This window comes from Hyperolius riggenbachi, chromosome 6 (assembly GCF_040937935.1).
Source record: "Hyperolius riggenbachi isolate aHypRig1 chromosome 6, aHypRig1.pri, whole genome shotgun sequence".
Taxonomy (NCBI): Eukaryota; Metazoa; Chordata; class Amphibia; order Anura; family Hyperoliidae; genus Hyperolius; species Hyperolius riggenbachi.
Genome location: NC_090651.1, coordinates 83,231,933 through 83,253,683, shown reverse-complemented (window position 1 = coordinate 83,253,683; position 21,751 = coordinate 83,231,933). Strand labels below are relative to the sequence as shown.

The window sequence follows — 21,751 nt, the reverse complement described above, 5'->3', positions numbered from 1 at the left end:
AGACTCCAAGAGGTTTTCTTCCAAGTTGCCCTGTATTTGGCTCCATCCATCTTCCCATCAACTCTGACCAGCTTTCCTGTCCCTGCTGAAGAGAAGCACCCCCAGAGCATGATGCTGCCACCACCATATTTGACAGTGGGCATGGTGTGTTCAGAGTGATGTGCACTGTTAGTTTTCCGCCACACATAGCGTTTTGCATTTTGTCCAAAAAGTTCAGTTTTGGTCTCATTTGACCAGAGCACCTTCTTCCACGTGTTTGCTGTGTCCCCCACATGGCTTGTGGCAACTGGCAAAATGCAAACGGGACTTCTTATGTTTTTCTGTTAACAATGGCTTTCTTCTTGCCACTCTTCCATAAAGGCCAACTTTGTGCAGTGCACGACTAATAGTTGTCCTATGGACAGATTCCCGCACCTGAGCTGTAGATCTCTGCAGCTCGTCCAGAGTCACCATGGGCCTCTTGACTGCATTTCTGATCAGTGCTCTCCTTGTTCGGCCTGTGAGTTTAGGTGGACGGCCTTGTCTTGGTAGGTTTACAGTTGTGCCATACTCCTTCCATTTCTGAATGATCGCTTGAACAGTGCTCCGTGGGATGTTCAAGGCTTTAGAAATCTTTTTGTAGCCTACGCCTGCTTTAAATTTCTCAATAACTTTATCCCTGACCTGTCTTGTGTGTTCTTTGGACTTCATGGTGTTGTTGACCCAATATTCTCCTAGACAACCTCTGAGGCCGTCACAGAGCAGCTGTATTTGTACTGACATTAGATTACACACAGGTGCACTCTATTTAGTCATTAGCACTCATCAGGCAATGTCTATGGGCAATGTCTATAAATAATTACGCACACCCCACTTTGCAGTTATTGATTTGTAAAAAGTGTTTGGAATCATGTATGATTTGCGTTCCACTTCTCACGTGTACACCACTTTGTATTGGTCTTTCATGTGGAATTCCAATAAAATTGATTCATGTTTGTGGCAGTAATATGACAAAATGTGGAAAACGTCAAGGGGGCTGAATATTTTTGCAAGCCACTGTAATTATTAATTCTTTCCATTTTTATGCTCAGTGTCTTGTATTTGAAATAAGAGTACAGTTTAGTGAAAAGGCATTCCTTATATCATGTAGTAACCTTATATTTATAACCTGTTGTCAGTAAACTCTCCTTATGAAAACCCAAATAAAAGAGTAAATACTTACCTAAGGAGAGGGAAGCCTCTGGATCCTCCAGGGGTTCCCCGTGCTGTCCTCCGCCACTGCCCGGGACACTCCTTAACATTGAGCCGCACCCCTCTTCTTGCACAAATGCAGCCTTGCTAATGCTTGAAGAGGAGCATGGATCCGATCAGATTATTGACAAGCCCTTGTCAGTAATCTTTGGAGGGCCCATGAGCGGCAACGTGGGACTGGAGTATGCTGTGGAAACGGGCGGCCCTGCCATGAAGCAGACCGAGATGACGCGAGACTCAGGACAGCAGACTGTAGGGGGCAGCATCAGCTGATCTTTATCAGTCTCCCCCTCTTGACTCTCATGCTGACTAGACTGAATCCATATTCCTAAAGTAATATGTCTCCGTCTTGCAGGGGCGCCGCGAGGCATAAAGCAGACCACGCGGCCGCATGGGGCCTCAAGATCTTAGGGGCTTCGGCGGCTCCGTGACGTCACTGTTTTCCCGCAGCCCCGCGGGGCTGGCAGAGCAGAGCAGGGCTACGGGAAGATGGCCGCCGCTGAAGCCCTGCTCTGGAGACTATTTATGTCTCCAGTACAGGGCTTCGGGTGGCCATCTTCCCGTAGCCCCGCATTCAATCAGCGCGGGAGATTGGAGGAGGGAGGGAGCTCCGTGGGAACTGCGCGCCTGAGGAGCCGGCCGGGAGACGGGGAGAGAAAACTTCTGCCAGCGCCAGCCTGCCAGGAGAGTAAATTCTTTTCTTTTTGCAGCCCTAATTGCGTTTATCTGCTGAAAATGTGCCCTAATTGCGTTTGATTTCTGCTGAAAATGTGGCCCTAATTGCGTTTGATTTCTGCTGAAAATGTGCCCTAATTGCGTTTGATTTCTGCTGAACTGTGCCCTAATTGCGTTTGATTTCTGCTGAAAATGTGCCCTAATTGCATTTGATTTCTGCTGAAAATGTGCCCTAATTGCGTTTGATTTCTGCTGAAAATGTTTCCTAATTGCATTTGATTTCTGCTGAAAATGTGCCCTAATTGCATTTGATTTCTGCTGAAATTGTGCCCTAATTGCATTTGATTTCTGCTGAAAATGTGCCCTAATTGCATTTGATTTCTGCTGAAAATGTGCCCTAATTGCGTTTGATTTCTGCTGAAAATGTGCCCTAATTGCGTTTGATTTCTGTTGAAAATGTGCCCAAATTGCGTTTGATTTTTGCTGAAAATGTGCCCAAATTGCGTTTGATTTCTGCTGAAATGTGGCCCAAATTGCATTTGATTTCTGCTGAAATGTGGCCCAAATTGCGTTTGATTTCTGCTGAAATGTGGCCCAAATTGCGTTTGATTTCTGCTGAAATGTGGCCCAAATTGTGTTTGATTTCTGCTGAAATGTGGCCCAAATTGTGTTTGTTTTCTGTTGAAATGTTGCACAAATTGCGTTTGTTTTCTGTTGAAATGTTGCACAAATTGCATTTGTTTTCTGCTGAAATGTTGCACAAATTGCGTTTTTATTTTCTGGTGTCTGGGGTAACTGTTGCTGCATTTATTATTTAATGGTCATAGTTGGATATATTTGCTGTGCTACGGTTAAGCTCCGCCCATACAATGTCATGGCCACGCCCATCTTTTGGCGCTCAACCACCCCCACATCAATTTTTCCCTGCAAACAGCCCCGCCCCAATCCGTCCTCCCGCTCCACCCACATGCCATGGTCACTCCCACTTATGCGGGATAGCTACACCCATTTTTAGCCGGATAGGGCCACTTACTACAGTCCGCTTGGGGCCACAAAAACCTTAGCTGCACCCCTGCCGTCTTGTAAAACCTAACTGGGTCTTTGTATGTGAGAACGAATCTGGTGTAGTAGGTTTGTCTTTCTTTTTGTCAGTATTTTATAATCCATGTTAAGTAATGCAATTGGCCTGTATGAATGAAGTACCTCTATCGGTTTTTGTGGTTTTAAAATGAAAGTTGTCAGTGCGTCAGTAAAGAAGGAGGCATGGGGGCCACCAATAAGTATTGCATCATATTAATCTTGTAGTGTAGAAGACAGGGTCAAGTAAGATTTTATAAAACTCGCCTGGATAACCATCTGGTGCTGGAGATTTATGATTGGCCATGGTTTTTAATAGCCGTGATTATTTCTTGGACTGTGATTGGGCAATTTAATAGTTCCCTCTGTTGGATAGCATAGCTCCCAACTGTCCCTCTTTGGGAGCCCTGTTCCTCTTTCTTCCTCATTTGTCCCTCTTTCAGGACCTTGTCCCTCATTCTTTGTAAATATTGTGCAAATTTGGACAGAGGCGCCAGGCAGGTTAAAATGATCTAAAAACAACTAAAAAGGAGGAGTACAGGTGGACTTACCTCCTGAAATGATGGACAATCAAGATTGTTCAAATCGCAAATAACAATTTATTTTGGCACTCCGCAACGCGTTTCGCAGGTATAACCCGCTTCATCAGGCAAGGAGTGCAAGCTCAAAAAGGTCCAATAGTGGCAATGCGCCTCTGTAAATATATATATTTCTCTACTAAAACATGTGTTTGATTGACTCTAAACTTTATTCCCATCCTTTAAATTGATATATTACTAATTTTAAAATGTTAATATGAAGGATAATCAACCAGGATAGAAAGGACCAGTGCGGTTTGAATAATAGAACAACATATTTTTCTTATGAAATCTTTATAGTAAGTGTGACTAGGGGTGTACCGGTGTTGTGGCAGGGGCATGGCTTAAGTGTCCCTCTTTCTCGTCTCAAAACGTTGGGATGTATGGGTTAGGGACCACTAAAATAAAAAAAATAAAAAAAAATTCAGATGTATCTTATGCATAAATATAAAGGTGCAGGAGAGCTGTCATCTGCTCAGTAACACGGAGCTGCCACCCCCGTCTCTGTACTAGTGCACAGGGGCAAGATGCCTGCGCAGTGTGGCCGAGCTAAAGGGGGAATGGCGAGGGATATCGTAATGAAACCCCCAACGTTGTCCCCCCTATTGTGCAGTGTGCCCCGCCCAGTGCACTATATGTTACTTGTCCGTGTCTACCACTTGTCCGCTGCTGGCTCTGGGCGAAGTCTTTGGTCCACACGCACCCTATGTGGTTGTCGGAGTAATGTGGGTGCGTGTGGGACGTCATCACAGGGGGAGGGGGAAGGGGGGGGGGGGTGAGATGCGGCGTCACAAGGCCGTTTCTGGATCGATTTCAGCATGAAATTGATCGGGAATCGGCCTGTGGTGTATGGGCAGCGGACAGATCTCTCTCTTATCAGATTCGATTAGAGAGAGATTTGTCTCTTGGTCGAATCTGCCCATCGCTATTCACTAGATGCACCTTTAGTGACATAAATAAGACTGTAAAGTGCTGCAGAAGAGCTCAGTGTTGTGTAAAAAGCAGTCATAATAATGATATCTTCTACTGCAGAACTAGAGAGAGGCATAGATGGGGTGCAGCAGGCAGCTTGCTCAGCTTTGTCTTGTCATTATTTTATGATTAGGGATCCAGCCAGAATGTTGTGCTATTTTTTAATATTTTTTGTATGGTAAGGAAAAGGACAATAAGAGCTACCTGAGAAGCAGAGCTGCTGCCTAGTAATACCAGCAATGTGTACTTCCTGTGTGTAGTTCTGCTTTAAAATAAAACTATTATTACGGCTTGGAATTGAGTTACCTCTGAAGATATGTGATAGGTTGCTTTTTAAAGTGGCAAACAAACTCTACTTGATTTTCCAAGGAAGGTTAAATAGAAGCAGCCGCAGAACATAATGAGGCAGTAACAGTAACAGAATGTATGTTTATTAGCATCTGACAAACTAACACCTTTATCCCGCTTGCGCCATACTTCACATTTTCTGCCTGCACTTCTTTCATTAGACGTGTTCTGTGTTCTATAGGCTCCAGTATATCAGGACTTGCTCGGTAATTTGCTGCTGCACTGCCGGGTCTAGTGGAGGCTTATTGTCTCATTTAGACTGATATGTTCCCAGATCCAGCCTGATGCCTGCGCATGAATGACCTGATACATTATGAATAGGAATTCAGACTCCATTTCCCGGTGACTGGTAGCCAGCGATGCTCTTTAGGGTGCAGTGATCAGATCTGTGATAGATCCTCAGCTAGGTAAATTGAATTTATTCTGCACCAAAAATATGCAAATTGCATCTGCAGGATATTTGTGTTATGATAAAGGGAAAAAGAAACCCATCTTGATTTATTCCTCATATTGATACTTTTTGGAATTGGAGACGAATTTCTAATGAATTTACATGCGATGCAGTAGATCATCCGAATACTGAAGGCTGACAGTGGCAGAACTGCCTGAACTGATATAAAAGAGAAACAATGAAAGTGGGTAAGAATATACCAGTCATTCTAATAGGCAGATCTCACTCATTCTGGGTATTACTGTTCTACTTTTTAAATGACTCTTGAAGTGAGAGGGATATGGCAGAGAATCAGCAGGATAGCCAGGCAATTGGCATTGTTTGATAGGAAATAAATATGGCCGCCTCCATATCCCTCTCAGTTCAGTTGTCCTGTGAGGATAACTCATTTTCTAAAGGGTATTTATTTTCAGTTTCAAAGAATATTTTCACATCTGCCCCGTCCCCTGTATAAGGTAAATATTGCATATATACTGACATAACTAAGTCTAAATACCTATTATTATTATTATTATTGACCCCAAAACAGATACGATATGACACATGACCAGCTTTTGAAACGTGTGTCAGCTGCTGGTTGGGTGTGACATTGCTGATTTGCTGCTCTCCTCCGGGTAGCCACCTCATCCTTTACATGATAATTCTTTCCTCCATTCTTTATTGCTGCTGATGGAATTCTAGTGTATGTCAGGTTGGCCACCTGTTCACATAACCTGGTCCAAGGTAGACACCTTCTGTGTGCATTTCTTTGCAGAGTCTGGACCCAACACACGTGCCCTTGTGGCTGGGGCTTCAGCTCACACATGCTTCAATTACTGGCCCGAAATGTGAAGAACAAGCATACAGATTTATTGCCCTGGTGACTGCACATGTGCAGGCAGGAGAGGGATGCACCCAGCATCTGACGAGACATGAGGATGCTGCTGTACTATAGGCTGCTATGAGTGAGTCCTTGCAGCTGGCTAGCACTTCTGTTCCTGCTTGATATCTATTGTAACCCGGCTACTTACTTTGACCTTTCTTTAACTCTGCTTTCCCAAACCTTAAGCTCGTACCTACAATTTTATCACCCACGCCGAACTTTAACTTCTCATACTGACTTTGGCTGTCTTTCCCAACCTTCCTGCTCTCTCTGTCACTGGTGAGACAACCCCGGGGTTGCAACCTGGTGGATGTTAGACAGAAAGCAGTCCGTCTCCTACTATAAGTGTGTCAGGATCACGTGGAAGTCTTACCACAAGTCGGTGGGTTGATGGCCTTAGCATTCTCCGGGGATCCGCAGTCCAGATGGGCCTCACCGATGCAGGAGGCACGATACTCCGTGTTCCATCGGAAGCCAGCACTTCCGGGTGGTCCGTATGGAGGAACGCGTACTGACGCGTCATCATGGTGGTTGCGGGTGGCCGGAAGGGCGGAAGTACAAGCCGCGACTGTGGGCAGACAGAGTACGCATGCGCCATTCCTGGCGGACAAGAGTACGCATGCGTCAAGATGGCAATACGCATGCGCTGGTCTTTGCGGCCGTTAGTACGCATGCGTGGCGCGCAATTCAATTGGAAGGCCAGCCCTCCTTCAGTATAAAAGGCAAGGACTCACAGCACTCCACGCTGATTCCTCTGTCAGCTAGTGTGTGAGATATCCTGAAGCTCTGTTTGTTTCCTGCTCGATTGTTACCGACCCGGCCTGTTTCTCGACTTCTCCTGATCTGATCTACCCGGCTTTGACCCTTGGCTCGTCCCCGACTCTCCTGGATTGCCGCCTGCCCTGACCTCAGCTTGTTACCGGATCTGAACCTTGCCGCCTGCCCTGACCTCAGCTTGTTACCGGATCTGAACCTTGCCGCCTGCCCTGACCTCAGCTTGTTACCGGATCTGAACTTTGCCCTCAGTTACTATCCTGACCTGGATCTCCCTAACATAGTTACCCCAGATCTTCAGTCTCTCAGTCTTACCGGATCCTCATTCAACCAACCAGCCTCCACATCGAGGTGTCATCTGATCTCCTGACCACTGTTGGACTCTGCACGCGAAAGACTCTTCCTCAGTGGAACGGTCAAGGTACACTTTCATAACAGAAGGAATCAGCCATAATGGACGCCTCTGGAGGAGTATCTCCAATAGACCAGCTATGTCAACAAATTTCTAATTTAACAATCTCAGTCCAAAAGATTGAGCAAGGATACCAACAACTACAAGCTCAAGTTCAAGGTCTTGCAGTCAACCCTGTGCCAGTTCAGCCCGCTGCCCAAAACATCACTCTGACTACTCCAGCCCCGGAACCCAAACTTCTGTTGCCAGATCGGTTTTCCGGAGTTAGGAGCAAATTCCGACTATTCAAGAGTGCCTGTCAACTGTTCTTCTCTCTACAACCCAGGACCTATGCCTCAGAAGCCACCCAAGTTGGAGTCATCATATCTCTTCTGCAAGGAGAACCTCAAGCTTGGGCCCTCCGGATGATGGAGCAGGGTCAGGACTCGGTGAAGACTGTTCAAGCTCTTTTTGATGCTCTAGCGGAACTTTATGATGATCCGGGTCGGGCAGCCTCCGCCGAAGCAGCACTCCAAACTCTACGTCAGGGTAGACGCCCGGTAGAGGAATATGTATCTGACTTCAGGCGGTGGGAAGCCGATACCCAGTGGAACGACGCGGCTCTGAGGTTCCAGTTCCGCAAAGGTTTATCGGACCAGTTAAGAGACGAGCTAGCACGGGTTGGTGTCCCTGCAACTCTTAAAGATCTGATTGTCCTGTCGATACAGATTGATAGACGACTAAGAGAGAGAAGATTGGAAAGGACTGGAGTCACTGTTCCCTTTGGACCCTATGTTTCTTCTGGCCAAGTTCCCTCAGTTCCCTCCGGAGTTACTGCCAGCACTGGGGATGATACGGAACCTATGCAAATAGGCTTGGCCAGACCATCTCTTTCCGTTGAGGAACGACAACGTCGGATTACTTCCCGCCTCTGTCTCTACTGCGGAGCCTCTGGACATTTTAGACAAACTTGTCCCATAAGACCCTCGGGTAAGACTTCATTACTGGAATCAGGACATGAGTTCTCAGGGATCCCTTCGTTCACTCATGTACCTTTGTTTTTGTCTCTTCAGGGGCCAGGAGGAATCAACGAGATTAAGGCCATCCTGGATTCTGGGGCCTGTTCCTGCTTCATAGACTCATCCCTCGCCCAGAAACTGAATCTCCCTCTCCGAGACAAGGAACAAGCTCTTCCCATCCAGTTAGCGGATGGCTCTCCCATCAATTCGGGTCCCATCACTCAAGAGACCATGCCTCTTCTGGTCACAACCAACCATCACCATCAGGAATATATATGTTTCAACCTGATCTGCTCTCCTTTATTTCCAATTATTTTGGGAATGCCATGGTTACAGACCCATAACCCTAAAATTGACTGGACTAATCAGAGTGTTTCCTTTGAATCTGATTATTGTAGAAATCATTGTTTCCCTTCCTGCGGACCAATCCTCTGTCTAGAAGTCAAGAAACAGGGTTTAATACCGGCCACGTATCATGAATTCCTGGATGTCTTCGACAAAAGAGGTGCTGACCAGTTACCGCCGCATCGTATTTATGATTGTCCAATTGAACTCCGACCAGGAGCAGAAATTCCTTTCGGCCACCTCTACTCTCTGTCTGAACCTGAACTTTCCACTCTCAAGGATTACATTGATGAAAATTTAAAGAAAGGATTTATCCGGCCTTCCACCTCCTCAGCTGGTGCAGGAATATTCTTTGTGGAAAAAAAAGATGGATCCTTAAGACCTTGCATCGATTATCGAGAACTTAATAAAGTGACTGTCAAAAATCGGTACCCTCTACCACTAATTACCGATCTGTTTCAGAGATTACAATCTGCCAAGATTTTTTCGAAACTCGACTTAAGGGGAGCTTACAACCTCGTACGGATAAGAGAGGGGGACGAGTGGAAAACGGCCTTCCGTTCCCGCTTTGGCCACTATGAATACTTGGTGATGCCATTCGGTCTATGCAACGCCCCAGCAACCTTCCAACATTTCGTTAATGATATCTTCCGAGATTTCCTGGATGTGTTTATGGTGGTATACTTGGATGACATCCTTGTGTTTTCATCATCTCTGGAGGAGCATCAGGGGCATGTGAAGAAAATATTAGGTAGGCTCAGAGTTCATGGACTGTATGCAAAACCGGAAAAGTGTGAATTCCATAAAGAAGAAATTCAATTTCTGGGCCTTCAGATCTCTCCTCAAGGAATATCCATGGATCAGAAAAAGATTTCAGCAATCCTTGACTGGCCGGTTCCTGTTGATAAAAAAGGAGTGCAAAGATTTTTAGGGTTTGCTAATTTTTATCGCAAGTTTATAAAAAAATTTTCCTCCGTAGTTCTTCCAATCACTCAACTAACTAGACAAAATCAAACTTTCCAGTGGAACCAGGTAGCACAATCTGCATTTGACAAGTTAAAACAGCTGTTTACATCTGCTCCTATCCTTCATCATGCTGATCCATCACTACCTTTTGTTGTTGAAGTCGATGCCTCTGCCTTTGCCATAGGAGCTATTATTTCTCAACGTTTCGGTCCCAAGAGTCTGTTACATCCTATTGCTTTCTTTTCGAGAAAACTCAGCCCAGCGGAAAAGAATTACGACATTGGGGATAAAGAATTATTGGCCATTAAATCAGCTTTGGAAGAATGGAGATATCTATTAGAAGGAGCACAACACCCAATTTTAATATTCACAGATCATAAAAATCTCGAATACCTCCGAACAGCCAAGAGATTGAAGCCTCGTCAAGCCAGGTGGGCGTTATTCTTTTCTCGGTTTGAATTCCATGTGACGTATCGACCTGGTTCAAAGAATAGCAAACCTGACGCCTTGTCTAGAATGTTCCCCGACGATATAGAAGGGGGTTCATGTGAACCACCCGACACCATTCTTTCCAGCCACAACTTCCTTCTTCTTCTCCATGACTTGAAGGAACAACTTCAGCAAGCATCCACTGTACTACCTGCAGGTTTGAAAGCTCAACTAACTCCTAAGGATGGAATCTTTTATAAAGATGAGAAGATCTTTGTACCTGAGAACCTTTGCACCATTGTTCTTCAATGGAATCACGACTATAAATTGGCAGGACACTATGGATTTAAAAAGACACTGGATCTTCTCCAAAGAAGATTCTGGTGGCCGGAAATGTCAAAAGATTGTAAGCAATTTGTAGAGTCATGCTTGATCTGTGCACGTTCTAAAACACCAAGGGTACGACCCTGGGGACTACTTTCTCCACTCCCTATACCCTCCCGCCCTTGGGAAAAAATTTCCTTGGACTTCATAGTCGAACTTCCTCCCTCTCAAGGGTTCACTACAATTCTGGTCGTAGTAGACAGATTCTCAAAAATGGTGCATTTCATTCCCCTGAAGAAACTTCCTTCTGCAGCTCTCACCGCCCAGACCTTCTTGCAGGAAATAGTTAAACTACACGGATTGCCTTCTGACATTGTCTCGGATAGAGGTGTTCAATTCACGTCCAAATTTTGGAAAGAACTCTGTTCACAATTAGGAATTCAGGTGTCATTATCCTCGGGCTATCATCCCGAATCCAATGGGCAGACTGAGAGAGTCAACCAGGTGCTGGAGCAATATCTTAGATGTTTTTCCTCAGCTACTCAAGATGACTGGGTTTCGCTTTTACCAATGGCTGAATTTTCCTTCAACAATACTGTACATTCATCCACGAAGCAAACTCCATTTTTTTTAAATTACGGGTTCCATCCTACCAGTATTCCTGGAGAATTGGGGGAGATCTCAGTCCCTGAAGTTCAGGACAGACTTACCAGGATGAAGGAAAACTTTGAAGTCATTCAAACAGTGTTGCAGCAAACCCAAGGGAGAATGAAGGAGCAGGCAGACAGGAGAAGGAGGAAGAGCCCAGAATTCACGCCAGGGGAATTAGTTTGGCTGGCAACTACTAATCTCAAACTCCGATGTCCTTCCAAAAAGTTGGGTCCCAAATACATAGGCCCATTTGCTATTGAAAAAAGAATTAATACTGTTGCATTCAAACTTACCTTACCGGAATCCCTGAAAATACATCCAGTGTTTCATGTATCTTGTTTTAAAAGATTTATTCCAGATTCATCAAGAAGGGCACCTGCTGGTCCACCTCAACCTATTCTGATAGAAGGTACGGAGGAATTCGAGGTTGAGAAAATATTGGATTCCCGAAAACGATCTGGAAAGTTGCAGTATTTAATTAAATGGAAGGGGTTTGGAGTGGAAGAAAATTCTTGGGAACCCGTCTCAAATATTCACGCTCCAAGATTAATTAATCTGTTTCATAAAAATAATCCAGGAAAACCTAAGCCAGAGGTCATTCGGAGACTGCCCTTAAGGGGGGGGCAATGTCAGGATCACGTGGAAGTCTTACCACAAGTCGGTGGGTTGATGGCCTTAGCATTCTCCGGGGATCCGCAGTCCAGATGGGCCTCACCGATGCAGGAGGCACGATACTCCGTGTTCCATCGGAAGCCAGCACTTCCGGGTGGTCCGTATGGAGGAACGCGTACTGACGCGTCATCATGGTGGTTGCGGGTGGCCGGAAGGGCGGAAGTACAAGCCGCGACTGTGGGCAGACAGAGTACGCATGCGCCATTCCTGGCGGACAAGAGTACGCATGCGTCAAGATGGCAATACGCATGCGCTGGTCTTTGCGGCCGTTAGTACGCATGCGTGGCGCGCAATTCAATTGGAAGGCCAGCCCTCCTTCAGTATAAAAGGCAAGGACTCACAGCACTCCACGCTGATTCCTCTGTCAGCTAGTGTGTGAGATATCCTGAAGCTCTGTTTGTTTCCTGCTCGATTGTTACCGACCCGGCCTGTTTCTCGACTTCTCCTGATCTGATCTACCCGGCTTTGACCCTTGGCTCGTCCCCGACTCTCCTGGATTGCCGCCTGCCCTGACCTCAGCTTGTTACCGGATCTGAACCTTGCCGCCTGCCCTGACCTCAGCTTGTTACCGGATCTGAACCTTGCCGCCTGCCCTGACCTTAGCTTGTTACCGGATCTGAACTTTGCCCTCAGTTACTATCCTGACCTGGATCTCCCTAACATAGTTACCCCAGATCTTCAGTCTCTCAGTCTTACCGGATCCTCATTCAACCAACCAGCCTCCACATCGAGGTGTCATCTGTTCTCCTGACCACTGTTGGACTCTGCACGCGAAAGACTCTTCCTCAGTGGAACGGTCAAGGTACACTTTCATAACAAAGTGGTAGCTCAACATTCCTTGTGGGGTGTTGTGGTGTAGATCCATAGCCACTTACATTTCCGTCCTGGAAGAGTTCACACCTATGACTATTGCCAGAGACATCAGTAGGCGCACAGAAGTGCATTTAATACAAATGCTTGAGCATGGCTTTGTCTGTAATCTTAAAGAGAATCTCCGACCAAGAATTGAACTTCATCCCAGTTAGTAACTGATTAGTAACCCCCTTTTACATGAGAAATCTATTCCTTTTCGCAAACAGACCATCAGGGGGCGCTGTATGACTGATATTGTGGTGAAACCCATCCCACAAGAAACTCTGAGGACCTTGGTACTCCTGGCAGTTTCCTGTCTGTGAACTTTGTTGCATTGTGGGAAATAGCTGTTTACAGCTGTTTCCAACTGCCAAAAAAGCATGCAGCAGCTACATCACCTGCCAACAGTAAAAATGTCACCATGTAATACATGTCAGAATGTAAATCAGGGATTTAAAAGATTTTACAATGGGCAAACACTGACTAAATAATTTATACATCATTATTGTAAAAATGAAGCACTTTTTTATTAAATTATTTTCACTGGAGTTCCTCTTTAAGTGAATTGCCTCTTGTCTGCAACCCCAGCCCCTTACCAGTTACCCTGTTAACAGTTAACACTGCAAAATACCACACTACCAATACAATTATATCACTGTATAATACCTATTGATCAAACATCCAGGCCAGAACCTTTTGCTGCATCTGAACCCCACCAGGGGCATGCCTATGAATCTGCTGCCGGGAGATTTGGGCGCAGGGTAAAGCCGATAAATATGCAACAGAAGGTGCGTGGTGAACAGCTCTTGAAGTGTATGAATACCTGTGTGTCTGCCGGTGCCTAGTCTCAGCTGGATTGCACAAACAGCGTAGGTAATATCCAAACAGAATGAAGAGACAGCACATTACTGGCTGCAAAATCACTTGCTGTGTATTTATCGAACAAGAACACTACATGTTACGTATAAAACATCCTTCATCAGGTGTAAAACAGCGGTGAAGCATACATACACAAGTATAAATACAAGTCCAAGTGTGGGCAACCCCACCCTTAATTGCTCCGCCCATTGAACAATTAACCCATAAGTCCATAGTCCCAAGTATACACTGTGACTCCTTATCGGCTACCAATACACAAAATTCAATAACTGACCGTACTCCTGGCACTTCCGAACTTGGATTGCCACAGAACCACCTGTAAATAAAACATGCGGTTAAAATTAGTACATGTACCCACAATAATGTAACACATACAGATTACGTTCTGAACATATTGCATTTCTCCCTACAAAAAGCATTTCAGGGGTAGTCTCTCATTCATGCCACTAAAAGGGAACAACATCCATGGAATGAATTCATCTTGCCTCCCTTTGTTTAAACAATTTTTCCAAATTGCCACCCCTACTTGAAGGATTCAAGGCCTCTAGCACACACCCAGGGCCGGATTTACAGCTCAGGAGCCTGTAGGCACATACGCTCCGGCGCCCTAAACTCCGCCCCATAACATGCCACACCCATAATGTCACGCCCCCTTTTCTTAATAAAACCACACAAGTAATACAAATATTACCAAAGACAAGTACCAACAATACCCAGATACCAACAATGCGCAGATATTACCAACGACTAAGGGAATTTACCAATTTTAGGCTATTACTAGGAGGAGATAGTGGCGGTAGGTGGATGGGGGAGCACAGCAGGTAGGTATAAAGGGCACAGAGAGTAGTCAGTTGGAGTAGGTGGGAGAATGCAGTAGGTAGGTATATAGAGCAAAGAGAGTAGTCAGTGGGGGTAGGTAGGTGGGAGAGCACAGCAATTGGGTATAAACAGCACAGAGAGGGGTCAGTGGGGGTAGGTAGGTGGAAGGATGCGGAAGGTAGGTGTAGAGAGCAGTAAGTCAGGGTAGGAAAATAGGTAGGTGGGAGGTTAGAGCAGGTAGAGGAGGGAAGTCAGCGAACGGACTTGAACTCAGAACTTCCTCTGTGCTCTAAAAGATTTAAAAAATAACTGTTTTGTTACAGCTGATACAAATCCTAAAATACATCACCAGTGTTTCTACTTCCTGCTTTCATGGAAGCAGATATTTTGTTAACCTCCTGTGCTTACTAATGAGTTTATCTGCCGTGGCAGTCAGGTGGAACAGGGGAGAGATACAAATTACAAATTTGTGATTAGACACAGATAATGGGGAATTACACAGGCTTAACTCTAAATACATACAGCGGTTTCCCTTCTGTCCTGTGTAAGAGATCAAGTACTGAGAGGGTATTAGACAGGCTACACCCTCTACTTACATACAGGCTGCATTTCTCTGTCCTGGGCAAGAGTTCAGGTCCACTTTATTTCGGCAGCGGCTCCCCCAGGTGTCAGAGTGGAAGAGGGGCTCCAGGTGGAGGTGGGGGACTGTCAGTAAGTCCTTCTTCTGCCCAATATCCCGAGCGGCTGAGAGAGATTTGGGGGGGGGGGGGAGAAGTACTCGGGTGGTGGAGAAGCACTCGGGTTGTCAGTGGCAGTAGGGGCCAGAGGGAGAGACTCGTTTCAATGGACGCTCCATGCGGCCGTGCAGTGTTGACGTCACTCAGCTGCGCCCCCTGCATCCTCTCCATGGTCAAGCATTGTAACCATGGAGAAGACGCAGGGGGCGCTGCTGGGTGCTGTAAACACTGGACGCATGGAGCAGGAGAGCAGAAGGATGGACAGAAAGTCGGCGGGGCGGAGCTTTTTGCCTACCTGCACTCCTGCTGGATTATTCCTTCTCTTCCTTCCATCATGGCTCTGGGCTTACCAGCGCAACCAGACAGGCTAATTTCGTTGGTAAGGGAGTCCAGTCCCTCCACATTTTCTTGTCCGCCCACGTGGTTTGCGACTCCAGCAACAGAGAGGAACAATCGCGCCGCCCCCCCCCCCCCCCCCCCCCCCCCGCTGCCTATGCACGCAGCCTGCTGTTCACTTGCAGCGCTGCGTGCAGGCATGAATAGGGCGGCCGGTGGGCGGGGAGAGCGGCACGTAATGACGGACTGTGTGTGTGTGTGTCACTAGCCGCCCGCCCCTCACTGTAGTTGCGGCCGCGGCTACCGGAACATGGTGCACAGAGGAGGCGGCGGGCGGCGCTGGTATTAGTGTTGCTTTTTTTTAGGTTTTTAATTTTAATGGGACATGATTTAACCCCGCCCTTTGCCCAATCAGGCGCCTGTAGGCACGTGCCTAGAGTGCCTTATGGTAAATCCGGCCCTGCACACACCATCTTAGCTGTGCAGCATTATGCCCTGCTCCACAAAAATGTCTATCTACAGCCGTGTCATAATTTTTTCTCTCACCTTCAGCGTATTTGGTAATGGCCCTTTTATGTTCTTGTATACGGGACCTAACTGGTCTAATGGTTTCACCCACATACATGAGCCCAAATGGACATTTTAGCCCATATACAACCCATGGAGTGGAACAATGTCTTTCCTTAATGGCAGTGCTCTGACCAGTGTGGTGGTGACAGATCTTATGTATGCTTCACCGCTGTTTTACACCTGATGAAGGATGTTTTATCCGTAACATGTAGTGTTCTTGTTCGATAAATACACAGCAAGTGATTTTGCAGCCAGTAGTGTGCCATCTCTACATTTCAGGCACTGCAGGACTGCAGGCACTGCAGGACTGTAACAGGTTGCTGCTGTGGCACCATGCAGCCTCTAGAACAGGGGTAGGGAACCTTGGCTCTCCAGCTGTGATAAAACTACAAATCCCAGCATGCATTTGCCTTTATTAATCATGACTGTGGCTGTCAGACTCCTGCAATGCATTGTGGGACTTGTAGTTCCTTAACAGCTGGAGAGCCAAGGTCCCCTACCCCTGCTCTAGAAGAACCTTAAAGTGGTCCTTAAAGGGAACCAGAGATGAACGATTCACACAAAATAAACATATCAGTTGATAGCTTGTAAAGAATAAATGCTCTACCTGATAATTTTGCTGCTCTGGTGTGCTTTTTTGAGTGTTTTTTATCCATTATTGCTCCAGGAAATATCCAACATGGCCGCCGGCTCATATCACTTCTGCTTCCAGGTTATGAGGTGTTCTGGATGTGCTGTCTAGCCTCTGAGACTATAGACAAGCAGGGCTGCTGCAGGCTTTCATCTGTGTGCATTCAACTATTATTCTGGTATGCTGTGTGGCTGCCTGTAGGAAGTGTCTCTCATAGAAATGAAACTGCATACAGTAGATAATGACTGGCTGCACAGTGCACACAGATACACTGTGTGTGTCAAAGCTTCTTTCTCAGCAGCAGCAGCCCCTCCCATGTCAACAGCTCTGAGTAGGAAATCTGAGCCAGGAAGGGGGCAGGCTTGGGCTTGAAAAGACTCCACAGAAGAGTGACTCAGCTATAATGATTCCAGGTCAAACCTTGACTGAATAATCGGTGGATTCTTATCACAGTTGATAACAGATAGATTAGACTGAAAAGAATAAAACTAAAAGCAGGGTAGGTGTTTACTGTCATGTTCCCACTGATAAATGTAATATAATACATGAGGGTGCTTCGTCTCTGGTTCTCTTTAAGTAAAAAACAAAAAATTAGTTTTACTCACCGGGGGCTTCCAATAGCCCCCTGCAGCTGTCCAGTGCCCTCGCCGTGTCCCTCCGATCCTCCTGTCCCCGCCAGCAGCCACTTCCAGTTTCGGCGATAGCCGCCGACAGGCTGGGAATGCGAGTGATTCTTTGCGTTCCCAGCCACAATAGCGCCCTCTATGCTGCTATATGCTTCATGCTTCATGCTATATGCTATAGAAGCATAGAGGGCGATATTGTGGCTGGGAAAGCAAAGAATCACTTGCATTCCCATCCTGTCGGCGGCAGTCGCCGAAATCGGAAGTGGCTGCTGGCGGGGACAGGAGGATCGGAGGGACACGGCGAGGGCACCGGACAGCTGCAGGGGGCTATTAAAAGCCCCAGGTGAGTAAAACTCATTTTTTGTTTTTGACTTAAAGGGACTCCGAGCAGTGCAGAAACTATGGAAAGATGCATATCATTTTGAAGCTCTTTTTCTCCTCTTTCCAATGATATATAAACCGCCGCCCTACGCCTTTTAGTTTTCGCTATTTTCGCGAATAAAAAATAGAAATAATATAACGCCCTTTAGTTTTCTCTATTTTATTTGCTATTTTCGCGAATAAAATAGAGAAAACTAAAAGGCGTAGGGCGACGATTTAGGTGTCGCTAGAAAGAGGAGAAAGAGAGCTTTAAAATGATATCCATCTTTCCATAGTTACTTGTATTACATAGGGCGACTTCTTCCTAAAGTCAGCAGCTCCATTCTGCTGAATGGAGCTGCTGACACTGGGGAAAGTGTCGTCCTGTGTAATACAAGTAACTATGGAAAGATGGATATCATTTTAAAGCTCTCTTTCTCCTCTTTCTGGCGACACCTAAATCGTCACCCTACACCTTTTAGTTTTCTCTATTTTTGCGATTGAAATCGCGGCCGCTGCAATTTCAATCGTGAAAATAGCAAAAACTAAAAGGCGTAGGGCGGCGGTTTATATATCATTGGAAAGAGGAGAAAGAGAGCTTTAAAATGATATGCATCTTTCCATTGTTTCTGCACTGCTCGGAGTCCCTTTAAGGATCACTTTAAGATACACTGCAATGTACCCATCAAAGGATACTGTTGAAAAATAATTTGTTGATTCAGCAGACAGGAGAGGGGTATCTTTAAAGGAATACTATCGATACCCAAGTGTTCTAAAATGACAATGTGCAAATAATGTCTGAGTAGCTGTGTAAACATTTTCCTACTTTTATGTTAAATATCAGAGACAAAAACTGTTTATTGAGGGTAGGATTTAACTATATTGGGACAAATCAATTGCAGAAGGGGTGTCTGCTTCAGTGCACAGCCAGAGTTGCATATCAGACTACAGAAAGCAAATATCAAACATATCAAACTCTGAAAGCAAAAACAGTATGAATATGCTGTGACAATTCGTTACATTTCCTCTGCTCTCTTCAGACACGTCAGTCAAAAACACAGGACACAGGAGCTGCAGCTGTTGGGAACTCTGTCTCTCTCTGTCACACACAGAGCTACACATAGAGTTAACTGATCAAGTGTGAGGGGAATTTCCCCTCTCCTCATGGCTCAGTCAGCCCTCAGTTTTGGCGTCAGTAAAGTTTGAATGTATTTTGATTACAGTAAACAAAGAAGTTGCTACTAAAATGTATACACCAGTACTTAGCAGCACTTCCCAAACAATTCCTGTGTCAATTGAAAAAAATATGTGAATCGATAGTATTCCTTTAATTGTTGGAGAGAAATTAAATAAGAAAAAAAATTGAGCGAGAGAGGTACAAAAATTAGTTATGTCAACAGTTGATGGTATTTGGAGATGATTACCATTGTGCTTTGCATAGTTGTAATCATATTTTATTCTATTCCTTGGATCCTTTTCACACTACAACAAAACAGGACCTGGTAGGGTTAATTTCAGTTCCTGATAAATGTGGGTGCCTGAAATGGAGATTGCTGGTAGTCATAATGCTGGAAGGTTACTACTGAACATATTAAGGGATAGGAAGTTCATGGTTATAGTTAGGCGCAAGTGAAAGGTCAGGGCTAGTATTACAGTAAGTACCAGGCAGTGTTAATGTTAGGTGGCATGTTCATTAGGGCTACTGGGGGGCTAGTGGTAAGGAGGAATGGGTTGATAATACTTTGTAATTTATGGGCAAGGATGTTAACCTTCCTGGCGGTAACCCCCCCCCCCCCCACCCCCCAGACCCCGTGCGCTGCCTGGCCAATCAGTGCCAGGCAGCGCCGAGGGGTGGATCGGTACTCCCAATCCCGCCCCGTCGCCATTGTGACGGGGAAGCCCTCCAGGAAATCCCGTTCTTTGAACGGGATTTCCTGATTGGAGATCGCCGAAGGCGATCGAAGCGGGCGGGGGGGGTGCCGCTGAGCAGCGGCTATCATGTAGCGAGCCCTAGGCTCGCTACATGATTTTAAAAAAAAAAACTGCTGCGCTGCCTCCTGGCGTAATTTTTCATACTGCCAGGAGGGTTAAAGGAACCTAAACTCAGAGGGATATGGATGTTTCCTTTTAAACAATACCGGTTGCCTGGCAGTCCTGCTGATCTCTTTAGCTACAGTAGTGGCTGAATCACAAACCTGAAACAAGCATGCAGCTAATCCAGTCTGACTTCAGTCAGAGCACCTGATCTGCATGCTTGTTGAGGGGCTGTGGCTAAAAGTATTAGAGACACAGGATCAGCAGGAGAGTCAGGCATCCGGTATTTTTTGAAATTGAAAAATCCATATCCTTCTCAGTTTAGGTTCCCTTTAAGGATCATACAGTGCAGGGGGTGAGGTTTTGTTAGACTTGGTAGAGGTCAGGGAAAGCTGACCCTGAACTTGGGTGTCTTTTTTCTCAATACTCGCTGCCCAAGCAGGCTTTAGGAAAGAGCATCACAAGCTGCCTATTGTTACTTACCTGTCACTATCTGCTTATCACTACCTCCTTATGACCTCCAACCCTCCTATCTACTACTTTGGAAAGGGGGGACCATATAAGAAGCGTAATCTGGCTCAGACACTGGGAGAAGCTTCTAAATGTTCACTTTGTTGTTAAAGTAAATGTAAAATGACAAAAAAAAAAAAAACTCAGCTACTTACCTATGGATGGGGAAGGCTCTGGATCCTATAGAGCCTTCCCTGTCTTGCTCCCCTCATTCCAGCGCCGTCACCCCCATTGTGTGTATTTGACCAACAGGGGTGGAACGAGGGGAACAAGAGAGGGCAGGGAAGGCGCTCTAAGATCCAGAACCTTCCCTCTCCATAGGTAAGTATCTGACTTTTTTTAATCGCTTTACATTTACTTTAATGTGTTCAGAGATATTATCCCGGCATTATTGCACATGTGCATAGGTGTGCATAAAGTGTGACAACACCAGCTACCCTTTGTGTCCCCAAGGTTACGTCTCCATAGTGACCGAGAGTATCTGTGTGTAAAAAGTGAGCCGGCTGCCTTTATTGCTTTTCCAGGTTTCTGAATATACTATTTGAACTTAAATCTCTGAAAAACCCAACTCCCATCTCTGTGTATGTCTCAAGCAACCTGCTCCATAATTACAGTGGGAGAATCTGGACAGAAAAATGGATATCTAAAAACCGCTTTAGTGTGTTTCATCCAGACTCCCATCCTGACCCCGTCCATTCACTGCAGAAAGCCATACATTTATGTTTTCTCAAACTGTGAATAAAGCCCATTGTAAGTAACACCATTGTCCAGGAAACAACCCTGCTCAGATATCTCAGAGATAATGCAGAGGATGGACGGAAATATACTCTGCACTCTGTCATCCACATGACACATTCTGTTCTAAGTAACTCTATCCTTGCTATAACATAGAGTGGATTTAAAAAAATGCATAGCTGTTAGTCAAAGAAAGAAAATATGGGATGCAGAGGTTGCGACTGCACCGGGGTCCCTGGACCAGAGGGGCCCTCCTTTATCCATCTAATTAGCTTTTAATTGGTGTAATTCTGGTAATGAACACATCTATATGTGCATTAAATAGTGGTGATACTTAAAGGACAACTGTAGTGAGAGGCGTATGGAGGCCGCCATATTTCTTTCCTTTCTAGCAATGTCACTATGCCAGTTACCTGGCAGCCCTGCTGATCCTCTGCCTCTGATATTTTTAGCCATAGACCAAGATCAGGTGTTTCTGACGTTATTGTCAGATCTGACAAGATTAGCTGCATGCTTGTTTCTGGTGTTATTCAGACACTACTGCAACCAAATAGATCAGCTGGGCTGCCAGGCAACTGGTATTGCTTACAAGAAAATAAATATGAAAAACCTCCATATTCTTCTCACTTCAGTTGCCTTTTAACCATTTCTCTTCTCTGATTATACCTCTCCAACACTGCAATTGATCTTGGTAGGTTTTGGAACTTCATGTCAATAGAGTGCTTGGGACCTCATGTAAAACTCGTGCTTTGGCCCCAAGCTCCTCAGCTACGCCACTGTATGCGGATGTGCATGTTGTTGTATCGGTGCTTGCAATATTCAGACAGATCCCCCAGGGCCAGTATGTAACCCGGGTAAATGGGCTGTGTACATGACTTTGGTAAGAATGATTTCTAGA

At 45.6% G+C, this 21,751-nt stretch overlaps 1 protein-coding gene across 4 annotated transcripts in view; it reads left to right on the top strand.

The window, feature by feature from the left end:
* Positions 1–21,751, top strand: part of LOC137520978 (tenascin-R-like) — a 1,044,586-nt gene that overhangs the window by 888,933 nt on the left and 133,902 nt on the right. The gene's annotated exons all lie outside the window — the stretch shown is intronic.